A 13,227-nucleotide genomic window follows, 5' to 3' on the forward strand; every position below is an offset into this window, starting at 1 on the left:
CTTATAGGGGACTCAGAACAGTAAGGGCTCTTTTACATTTGTGTTCTGGGAGGCAGTAAAACCTTGTTTTAGTTGAGATGTGTTTTTAACCCCCCAATCACTTATATAGCATGCCTGTGTGGCATCCCTGTCACATTCTGTTTTTACACTTGGGCAGCTGGGGAGGCATATTCAGGAACCGATCCTCTCCATTTTCCTCCTATATTCATTGAAATCCAGCTTCTCCTCTTTCCCCCTCCCACCAGCATTCAGCGGCTGCAGGAGGAAAATTTTCATTATGCTATTCAAGATAAAAAAAAATAAATTTTGAACCATTTCATTTCATTTCATTGTAGCCCTTGTCCTATTACCAAATCACTTAAGTGGCCCTCGCTTTTCAAAAGGTTGAACACACCTGGACTGTAGAATGCACATCCAAAAGAAAAATAGTTTCCTTTTTATTAGGCAAATCTTCCAATTTTATCCTCCATTTAACTGAGGGGTTGATAGGTCTTATGCAGATCACAATAACCCATGTACATGTTCCTTTTTTTTTCTCAATATATTTTTATTAAAGTGGTTCTAAAAGCTGAAAGTTTTTTTTTTACCTTCGTGCAGCTCCCCCCATAGCCCCCTTAATACTTACCTAAGCCCGATTTTGATCCAGTGAGGGTGATAACACATCCCAGCATCTTGATATCCGATTGAGAGCTCCACTATACCCAGGAGACCCGGGTGAGTCCTCTCCTCCCGTGTCTCTCTCCACAAGCAGCCCGGCCAAATCCAGGCCCCAACTAGAAACTGACTCCCTATCTGACTGTCAGCCTCTCATCTCACCAATACTTCATCACAATACTGATCCATCTTTGATAGAATCTTTTCCTGTTTCTGACCAACCTATCACCGAAATATGCATGAAAAACATGCTTCTTTCCCTGTGACAAACGCTACACAGCGATCTGACAACATCACTATCCCAGATTTCTAATGTGGTTCAAAATTAAGAACACCGACTACGCCACATTGAAACCAGAATGGGGGAAATAATTACAGCACATGACGACCTGATTGACGCACCCGCAGACCATGAAGCGGATATTGAGCAAATAAACCTTAAATTAGCGTTCACTTTTACCACGTTAAAGAAAAAATAATGTCAGCAACCAGAAGCCCCCCCCCCACTCCTGCCATCACATGCAAATATCAAATTATTTGCTGATTTGTCTAAAGCCACACTCCTCAACCACAAAAAGCTTGTCACCATCACCAAAGCCTTGCGGAACCATGGAACAGGGGCTGACTGAGCATTTGGAAACTCGGGCACTGCCCGAGGGCCCGGGGTCAGTAGGGAGCCCCATGAGATGCCCCTGGTACCTTTTTCATAGGCTTTTTTGAGTTTGGGCAAGGACACAGGGGCCCCATGATCCCCTATTGCCTGGGGGCCCCATGAGTTGTCAGTCCGCCCCTGCCATGGAATAGGCTACCAATGGGGCTTCCCCACAAAACTTACCATCAAACATCACGGTAAAATATACACCATCAAAAACCTAGAAGCAGGCATCGACCTTTTAAAGACCTGGAACATAATTCCTGTGGAACCTCCCCAATCCACCTCCACCCATATGCAACAAATGGATACAGAATGGTCCTGACTCATCACATTCTCAACCCACCTCAGACACATCACCTTGGGCAATATACCTTAATCCACTACTTGCTAGCAAATGGCCCTTTACCAAATATCTTCATGTTACAAGATACTTTATGGCATGACCTCTCTCATGGTCAATGCTTGTTCATTCCCCCCTGTTTTGAAGTAGCAAACCATGCTACTCATGTTACTTGCATTTATAGCATGTTTTTTTTTTTTACCCTCCTTAACCTCCTACCCCTTCTGCACCATCAGTCGACCGTCCAAATCCACCGTTCAACAGAAACCTCCAAAACAACAAGGAATACATCCCTTGACCCAACGATCGAGCCAAAACCACAACGCCATTCCTATGAAAAATCCTCTCCTACCACACCCCATCCACTTCTTTCAACGAGCTAAGAAACAACTCTCCTACTCAGCAAAGCAAGTCAACAATCTACAAAATGATTAACATAGCATCTCTTAATGTTCGTGGCCTAAACTCTCCCTTCAAGAGATCGCTGCTCCAAAAAGAAACCCGCACACTACACGCTGACATACTCTTCCTACAGGAAACACACTTCGCATCAACCAAGACTCCCAAGTTCCATCTCCATCGCTTCTCCCACGTCTACATGGCAACTAACCCCAAGAAAAAAAATGAAGTCATTACTTCCATAAAAGACTCTATTCAATTCCACCACATCTCAGAAACAGCAGACCTTCAAGGTCGCTACCATATTTTGCTCTGCAAAATCAACAATATTCTCTATACTCTGGTGAATGTCTACGGTCCCAACAACAATCAAATACAATTCTACAACAAACTTCAATCCACCATCTCCTCTCAGAAACAAGGCAGACTCCTCATCTGCGGAGGCTTTAACGTCATCGGCAACCGACTTCTGGGCTCTTCCTCCAACAAACGATCTCCCAAACATAACTTCAACTGTTTCTTACATGACCATGATCTCTATTATTATTATTATTATACAGTATTTATATAGCGCCAAAGGGTTTGCTCAGCGCTGTACAATAGCAAAAGGGACAGAACATGAGATAAGACAGAAACAATACATACTATGACATCTGGCGATGCCAACATAGCACAGAAAAAGACTACTACTCCTCATCCCACTTATCCTACTCCAAAATTGACTTCTTCGTCACAGACAAATGGACTCTACAACATATAACGTCCTCCAAAATTGGCACCATAACCTGGTCAGACCACGCTCCAATCAACATAACCCTAGACAACAATCATCATTCCTCAATCCCTCGCATCTGGAGACTGAATTCATTGATATTGAAGAACCCAGATGACAAAAAGCACTTTTTAGAAGCGCACAACATGTTTTTCAAATTTAATGCTACACCTGATATCTCTATAACCACATTGTGGCCGGCTTACAAAGCATACATGAGAGGTATCCTCATACAATAAAACTCCCACATCACTAAACAAAGAACCCAACAAATTGATCAACTTCTAACATCCATAACATTTAATGAAGAAATCAACAAAAAAAAACCAAACCCCTCCACATCTACATCCCTCGCCTCAGACAGAAATAAACTCAGAGCCCTCCTACTTTACAAATACAACCTTAACCTACAAAAAACAAAAGCACAATTTTATTCCCTAGGTAACAAGGCAAATTCACTACTAACGAAACTTATCAAACAGCGATGTCTCAAATCCAAAATCTCTTCAATTCAACACCCAGCTACACATGCATCTCTCACAAATCTACAAGACATAGCTAACGCCTTCACAACTTATTACCAAAAACTATATAATATCAAAGATGACCCCTACACAACCCAACCAAAAGCCACATCCATACAAAAATTCCTAAACACTACGAATCTCCCCCAACTGACTCCATCACAACTCGCTTCTATTTCCACTCCAATCTCTCCTACAGAAATAGAAAAAAAAACATCAAAATGTTACCTTTTAATAAATCACCGGGAAACGATGGCTTCGCTAACAAATTTTACAAATTATTTGCCCTGACCTCTCACCACACCTAACCAACCTCTTCAACCATGCCACCTCTACAGGTGAATTCCCCAAAGAAATGTTACAATCCATAATTACTATTCCAAAACCCGGCAAAGATCCCCAAATTGTCCAGAATTATAGAGAATTATAGATCGATTTCACTACTAAACACAGACATAAAACTTTACGCCAAAATAATAGCCCAAAGACTCCTTCCCCATCTCCCCACGTTAATTCATCCAGACCAAGTAGGGTTTATCCCCGGTCACCAAGCGCCTGACGCAACCAGAAGACTCATATCCCTCCTCCACAAATTAGAAACCACCAAACAGCCATCCTTATTACTATCTTTGGACACAGAAAAAGCATTTGAACGAATACAATGGCATTTTTATGCAATTAACACTACAACATTTCGGCATTACAGACTGGATGCTATCTGCAATCCTCTCCATCTACTCCAGCCCGTCTGTCAGAGTATTAACTGATGGCACGCTCTCACAGACCTGCGACATTTCCAACGGCACTAGACAAGATTGCCCCCTATCCCCCATAATATTTACCTTACTTGTTGAACCCTTAGCTTCAAAACTCAGAGACGACCCAACATTTACAGGAATCACCCACCTTAAAACAGAACATAAAATTAGCTTATTTGCAGATAACATCATACTAATGATTACTAACCCATACAAATCGCTCCAAACGATTCACTCACATCTTCAAAGTTATTCGGAAGTTTCATACTACAAACTCAATGAACCTAAATCTTCTATCCTAAATCTCCACACGCCTACTAAAACCCAAAAAATACTAGTCGAACTATTTCACTTCTCTTGGGAACAACACAGCATCCCCTACCTAGGAATCAAACTCACCACTACGACAGATCAACTATATTCCTCAAGCCACAAACTATTACTCGAAACCATCCCACGAGAACTTACCAATCTTCGTACATCAAAACTATCGAAGCTGGGAAGAGTAGCAACCCTGAAAATGTACATACTACCCAAAATCCTATACATATTCTGCACACTCCCCATTCCCATCCCCAATATTTTTTTCTCTAAACTACAAGCAATACTTTCCAAATTCCTCTGGAATTCTAAAAAACCCAGATGTATCACAAATCTATTAATACGCCCAACATCTAGAGGAGCAGCAGGTCTCCCACACTTAAAAGCATACTACAATGCCACTCTTCTTGACCAAATGTATTTTTGGTGGCACCCAACTAAAGAAAAATCATTGTCTACCATGGAGACCCTCCCAAATCTCCCACTCACACCTCGTAACATACTTTTCTTACCACAAACATCCCAGACCAAAAACCTACTTAAGCACCCATGCATTCAAACCTCCCTCCAAGCTTGGTATGATCTCATAACCTCTAACTTGACAGATACCAAACAGATACCTACCCCAATCACTATACTACACCTCATTATTCCCTCCCTAAACCTGCTACATTGAGAAAGCCACGGCATATCTAATATACAAGACCTCTGCACAAATCACAACTTAGAATCCTTTCCGATTCTTCAAAAGAAATATAACCTTCCCGACACTGAACGCTTCACCTACCTGAGAATAGCTCACTCTCTACAAAAGATAAACATTCCGCATTTCTTGAAAATTCCTACCACCGCATACTAATTCCTTAGTAAAATACAATATCCGAGAAGAGGTATTTCAATTTTCTACACACACACAATAAGCTCACAATTTACCCTATAAACCACCTCCCTAACCAACTGGGAGAAACTTGTCTCACAACCAATACCACCACATACATTGGAAAAAAACTTTCATATCACCCACAAAGCTTCTTGATGTAGCTCCCACTGGGAATCGTACATGAAAATTTTACATCACTGGTACTTAACACCGTTAAACTCTTTATTGTACTACCCTCAACACTCATCCTCTTGCTGGAGACAATACAGAAAAACAGGATTAACAATCCATATATTATATGTAAATCTCTCAGAAATTTCTGGAATACCGTATTCCAATTGCTTTCAACACTAACTGAATCCTCAGTAACACCAAACTCTGCTATTGCACTCCTCCACATTGGAATTGACAAATTCCCTAAAGATTCTTGTACCATTATTATCCACACATTAGCGGCAGCTAAGATCAACATTACTAAATTAAGGAACTCTTCCAAAACTCCCTCCTTCACCTCACTTATAACAGATCTTAACTTCCAATGTGACATGGAAAGAAGATCAGCCCTCAACAATTCCACCTACCACACATTTAAATTCCAATGGTCTCGATGGCTACAGAACCCAAATTGTTCCATAAAATTCTGATAAACTAATTGTAAAATACCAAGACTCCTTCCCCTAGACTGGTGCTCTCATCACCTCCCCCCATCCCTTCCTTCTACCCCACCATACCCCTCCACCCCTGTTCTTTATCCCCTTTATATAACATACACACCCCTATATGGTTCAAACCAAACCGAGCATACCTCTCATGTTAACGCTACCTACGTATATATTGTCCCCAGCCAATTGGTGGGGAATTTATTTCACAATAAGATGTATTGTTATACTTGACAACGAACCATATTTTCATACTATGTTCTGTCATAAAACCTTTCAATAAAAAAATATTTAACATAAAATAATTATATTTAAGATCTCCATTTTAGTTGGGTTAATTTTTTAGTTTGACATCAATCCATATTCCCTCAATGATTTCATTAAGTTTGGTAATGTTATCCTTGGGTTTCCCACATAGAACAACATATCATTTGCATAAGCTGCCACCTTATGCTTTATCTGTCCTATCCTGATCCCTTTTATATCTATGTTATTCCTTATTGTAGCCAACAAAGACTCCAAAGATAGAACAGACAACAGTGGAGACAAAGGACATCTCTGTCTAGTTCCATTCCGCATTCCAAAGTTCTCTGACAATTCCCCATTAACCATGACTGCTGCAGAGAATTGACTATATAATTTCCTTATCCATTCTCTTATTCTGGGTCCCATCCCCAATATTTCCAGTGTACCCAACATATAACCCCAATCCACTCTGTCAAATGCCTTTTCTGCATCTATTGAGAGGACCACTGCCGGGATTTTCTCTCTCCTACTTTTTTGTATGAGAAACAAAGATCTTAATCCATTGTCTCTACCCTCTCTTCCTGGGATGAAACCTACCTGATCCTTATGTATCCGTAATCAAGTCTTTTAACCTATTTGCCAGAACTTTTGCATATAGTTTGGTATCTGTTCAACAAGGAAATTCGTCTATAGCTTGAACATTGAGTGTCATCCTTACCTTCCTTATGTATAAGAACTACATAGGCTTGTAAAGATTCCCTTCTCACCTCCCAATGCATTCATGTATATCCTCAATTAATAATTACTTACATTTTTTATAATATCTCACAGTATACCCATCAGGTCCAGGACTTTTCCCTGCTAAAGTACTTTTTAATGCTAAGTATATTTCTTCCTGAGTTGTTGTTGATTTTAATTGTTCCTCCTCTAATTTTGGTAGTCCTGCTTGTTTTAAATATGTCCATCTTTTTTCTATTTTTCCTGCATCCTCTTTACTATGGGGAATAATATTATATAGCTTATTATAATATTCTTTAAACACTTTAGCTATATATTTAGTTGAATACACTAATTCACCTTTGTTGTCCCTTATTTTCTCTATATAGTTCCTGGATTTCTTTTTCCTCTGAGCCCTCATTAAATATTTTCCTGGTCTATCTCCCCATCAATATCTCACTTACCATTTTATTAAACACTCTTTTCTTATCTTCTTCCAGAAAATTATTTAATTTCTCTCTTTTGTTCATAACCTTCTGCATAATCTCTTTTGTTACTCTATTTTTATGTTTCTGCTCTAACTCCCAGAGTTCCTTCAGAAGCTTATTTATTTATTTTTCCTTTCTCTCTTCTTTTTTGCTTGAATTGCTATCAGGATACCTCTGATATAGGCTTTATGAGTCTCCCACGCCGTTGCCACAGACACCTCTTTAGAATCATTTTCTTTCAAAAATTGCTCTATCTCTTTTTTAATCTTTTGATCCATCTCTTGATCCTGTAGGAGTGTTTCGTTTAACCTCCACAATTTCCTCCTATTCAACTCATTTCCCCATAGTAATTCCATTGTGACCGAAGCATGATCCAATATTGATATCTCTTCTTTTTTTACTTGAACCAGAGACTCAATAAGTCGATGGTCCAACAATATATAATCCAATCTTGAGTACGTATCATGTGCATGAGAATAAAACGTATAGTCCCTGGCCTTCATATGCTTAATTCTCCATATATCCACAAGTTGACATTGATATAACATTTTCTTTAAAAAATCTAAGAGACCTACTCTCATCCCTCTGCACATGAGACATCGTATCTATCTGAGGATCCATACAAAGATTAAAATCTCCCGCCACAATTAAACTACATTTCTTGAAATCCATTAGTTTCCTCAGCGTATTCTTTAGGAACTCCTACCGTTTATTATTTGGGCAGTAGATATTTGCTAGAGTACACTCCCAATCCTGTAATTTCCCCTTCAGGAACAAATATCTCCCTTCCAGGTCTACCACACTGTCTTCCAAATTAAACCTGATATTTTTCGAGAAACCTATTGCCACTCCTTTGGCTCGTTTAATTGGGGATTCTGCATAGTACCATATTGGATAATATCTGGAATTTAGTTTCACATTTGCTTCTTGTTCTAAATGTGTCTCCTGTAAAAAAAAACCACTGAGGAGAATCTGTGCTGAATTTCCTTAAAAATCCTAAATTTCTTCCCTAAGCTATTTAAACCTTTAACATTATAGGTCATAAAATTAATCTCTTCCATTCTTCCTTTCTTCTCCTGCCATCTCCCTCTTCCCCATATCTTCTCTTTCTTTTTCAGCTTCCTCATTTGTTCTACTAATTGTTTCAAAGTTCTTTTTCTTAACAATGTCTCTGCAGCAAGGTCTGCAAACAACTGTATATTTAATTCACCATATTTTATAACTGTTCTTCCTTTTATCCTCTTCCAGATCTCTTCTTTAGCACAGTAATGATGAAGTTGGACTATAACATCTCTCAGGTTACCTTTTCTACCTTCTTGTTGAAGTCTCCCAATTCTATACACCCCATCTATTTTATACGGTTTCATTGCAGATCTTTCCATTATTCTATCTAACATTTTCTCTGTTATTTCCCTCAAGTCTTCTCCTTGAGAAATCTCTGGGAGACCTCTTATCCTTAGGTTATTTCTTCTGAGCCTATTTTCCTGATCTTCAAATTTATATAGCAGGTTTTCGTGTTCTTTTTTCATTTCCACCATTTGTTTGCCTATGGACTGAATCACTTGGGCGTGTTTACCTATTTTTTCCTCCAATTCCTCTACTCTGGATAACACTTGCCCCAGATCTTTATGTAACGTCGCCATTTCCTGTTTTTTAGATTTTTCCAAACTTTTAAACATCCCTGCAATTCCTGATTTAGTTGGCAAATGTGCGTCCTGCTCTTCTAAGTTCTCCTGTGGACCTATTTTCTGAGTGTCTGCTTCCTCCAAATTTTGGCTAATATTAGGTAGTCCCTAGGACAATCTGGAACGTTCTCCAATACTGTTTTCCAACAAACACTTTTCATTTGTTCCATTTTGCCTCTCAGGAGTCTGTTTTTCCTGCCCGGGAATATATTTTTTAATTGAACTTGATTGCAGGGCCTTTGACCCACCTCTTTTTGTTGCCTTGTTTTTCATTATATATCTGATAATTTAAATACTTCGATATCCAGATATACACTTCTCCAACCATATATTTTTCCTTCTTCTCCTTCTTCTCCTCTCCTTCACCTCCTCTCCACCTCTATGTCCTCCTCTCCTCCGTCCCCTTCTTTCCCCCCACCGGAACTCAAGGCCTTTTCAAAACGTCTCTCCCTTGTATAACCTTTAAACACTTGAGTCCAAGTCCCTCATTAGTCACCCAGATGACCCCCCTAAATGCAACCCCCATGATCCAGTCCATCAAACATTTGCTTCCATCACATAGTCACTGATAAAATCATTTCAGATATTTCAAAAGTAATCTTCAGCCACTCTCACTTAAGAGGGGGTTGCGTATGTACTGTATATAGCCCTCACATTCCATGTGATTTTGGGGATCTGTTGGTACTGGGGCTCTTCTATCACTGAAATTCCCCTGAAGCCTAGCCCAGGGGATAGCTTTCACTTTAGGGGGGTGAGGGAGACAGAGAGGACCACGGCAGTGTGTGTCTCTGTAAGCCGGCCAGCTTCTCTCTCTCTCTCTCTCTCTCTCTGACACACCTCCTCTGCCGTCGGTCATGGCTTCCAGGACTCACAGCCTTCTCTCACTCCCCCGGATCCGCTCGCTCGACCGCATCTCCCCTTCACCGAGGTCTGCGGGAGACAGACCAGACACACCTGGAGCCACAGCAGGTGAGTCCCCTCTGCCGATTTTGCTCGCCGTGCTGCTGGCAGGACGCTGGAGGAGCTGGGTGCCATGAGATCTCACCTCGATCTCATGATCAGCACCATGCCCAGGCTCCTCCATTATTTTTTTTATAATCTGAACCTTTAGTATCACTTAACATTATAAGGGAAGACAGAACATCTTGGTATATATAAGCATATAGATAGCAAGAAGAAGTTACATATTATAAATAATGAACATTTTAAAAAGCATTAGTTTGTGTAATATCATGAGGACTATATAAATAATATAATGTAACATTAATTTTAAACACAATATAATATAAAGCAATATAAAATAATAATCGTCTTTATATATGTGTTTTAGAGTAACACTGAATCTTAGTAGAAGATGGGTTTTGTTTTGATGATATAACTGGTAGGTGTTTTTGTGTAGTGAAGGGAAAAAAGAAAAGAAGAAAAGAGAAGCGTCAGACATGAGAATTGACATGTGGACCAAATAAGTGGAAATTAGCAATAACAATATCTGGGTTTATAAACATAACAAGGACTCATCAAAGTCTATTGAGACAAATTAATCAATCCAAAGAGACTAAAGTTTCTCATAAATTTGAGTCTTATTATGGAGGGTTGCTAATAATACCAGTCACATACTTCAGTAGAAGTTGCTATGGAGGACCACCAAGCCTTTGCCAGAGTCTGTCTGGCTGCAGTAAATATAAATGTTAAAAGTCTGTATTGATTTTTAGGACAATTTTGGTGGTTCAAGTTCCAGTGTATAATTTCTTAATACAAACTAAATTTTCTTTTTGGACAACTTTACCAATGAACTGAAAGGTTTTGTACAACTGGGCTGCTAGTGCTTGGAGAGAGATAATAACCTGTCGCTAAACTCAAGATTGGACTTATCTAATAGAATGTCATTTTTACCCTATAAGGCTTTGGTCAGCAATCCTCATCTATGGGTATTTACCTCTATCTGTCATCGGTAGCCCCATACTCCTCCACCCACAGTGCAGCCAAGATGCAATAACCAGGGAGAGTGGAATCTTGACCAGTGCTGGAAGCAGATTAGTGGTGGATCCCACTTTCCACCTTAAACATCCCCAGCCTCACTGGAGATTCCTCTTTCTCTCTGTCTCAGACTGATCAAGCCACTCTGGGCAATAGCCCTGACAGTCAGACCCCAAGTTCAAAGATATTGAACTTTTTTGTGAAGCCCAGATAAAAGGAGAATAACTTGTTCTCCTTATGTGAAGGGGGATCCATCACCCTGGTGCTATTAGGTTTCTTAATGAAGGGGTCTTCTTATAAATACAAAGAAAAACCCCTGTTTTTGAATGCATGTTCTTAGACAGGTTAATTTGGTTTTTTGATAGTTGGCTAACTGGCTGGCAGTTTGAACTGGCTTTCTTATCCCCCTCTTTTGATAAGTTATACTTATCCATGTTCCTTGCCAACAATAGCCATTATTAGACTGGGGTAGGCTGGCAAGTTGAACTGGAAAGTCCTATTTTTTTACTTTGTGATGCCTTCCATGTTCACTGTTTAAAAAGCCAGTTATAGACCTGGGTAGGTGGCCAGTTTTTTCTTTGTATGTTAATTTTGGAGGTTCAGTGGGTGCATTGGACACCCTGGCTGCCGTTGTGCTACATGCTGGGTGTCAGGTGTGCTCCCATGACCTTAATGAGGGGTGGGCTCCCTCAGGTTCACCTGCCCTTGTTTCTATCCATTTAAATGCATGTGCCTCCATTGTGAGGACAGTTAGGGCCACAGATACTCAGGGTGCCGTGATGTGGCTCTGTGGCTTACGTATGTATTTGCAAATGTGTGCTAACTAAACCCCTGTTTTTAAACGCATGTTCTTAGACAGGTTAATTTGGTTTTTTGATAGTTGGCTAACTGGCTGGCAGTTTGAACTGGCTTTCTTATCCCCCTCTTTTGATAAGTTAAACTTATCCATGTTCCTTGCCAACAATAGCCATTATTAGACTGGGGTAGGCTGGCAAGTTGAACTGAATAGTCCTATTTTTTACTGTCTTCCTATAAATAAACTGAGGACGTGCAGGAAAGACAGGGGCCAGCACTTTGTCTTTTTTCAATATACTCTAATGTTTAGTAACAATCTTCTCTAGTTTTCAATATTGTACGTTATAACTAGAGATGAGCGAAGTATTCAAAAATTCGATTCGACTGATTCGGCGAATTCGTAGAAAAAATTCGATTCGAGTCGAATATATTCGCTGTGAATTTAACTTAAAAAAGGGTGTTTCTAGGCTTCAGAGAGACTTAATATTAGTGCTGAACACTGTACCTTTAATTTAAATGCCCTTGGAGTCTGCTGGGGAAGAGAAATAATACTGTCAGGCAGTATGACATGCAGATGAGTGCCATCGATCTTAGAATCACCGCACACTTCACTCATTTGGCCAGTCACGGGGCCAAAACCAGAGTGTGGAGCCACAGTGTGGCGGTGGAGGCAGCAGCAATGGGAGGCCATGCAGCACCCTATGACAAAAATGGAAACCACCAGCAGTGTGAGGAGACCTGAAAGTGGCACATGGCAGAGTGTGGCGATAGAGACAGCAGCAATGGGAGGCCGTACAGGGACCCATGACACACTCTGGACCTGGCAGCAGCATGAGGAGGCGGTACAGGGGCCCATGGCAGATTACGGGCCTGGCAGCAGCATGAGGAGTCGGTAGGGGGGCCCATGGCAGATTACAGGCCTGGCAGCAGCAATGGGAGGCCGTACAGGGACCCATGACACAATCTGGACCTGGCAGCAGCATGGGGAGGCGGTACAGGGGCCCATGACAGATTACGGGCCTGGCAGCAGCATTTGGAGTCGGTACGGGGGCCCATGACACACTCTGGACCTGGCAGCAGCATGAGGAGGCGGTACAGGGGCGCATGACAGATTACAAGCCTGGCAGCAGCAACGTGGACAGGAGGACGTTCAGTTTCTGCACCGTCTGGTGCGTGCTCGCAAACTGTTGTCTCTTGGAAACGGATTCCAAGAAAGACTGCTGACGGAATCCGTGAAGAGGAGTAGCAGGAGAAGGAGCATCTGAACGAGCGGAATATGCCAACAAGCGACAACAGGGGCCCATGACAGATTACGGGCCTGGCAGCAGCATGAGGAGGCGGTATAGGGGCCCATGGC

The sequence above is a fragment of the Staurois parvus genome, unplaced genomic scaffold (assembly GCF_062004578.1).
Source record: "Staurois parvus isolate SC_StPar_1 unplaced genomic scaffold, SC_StPar_1.0 ptg000318l, whole genome shotgun sequence".
Classification (NCBI taxonomy): domain Eukaryota; kingdom Metazoa; phylum Chordata; class Amphibia; order Anura; family Ranidae; genus Staurois; species Staurois parvus.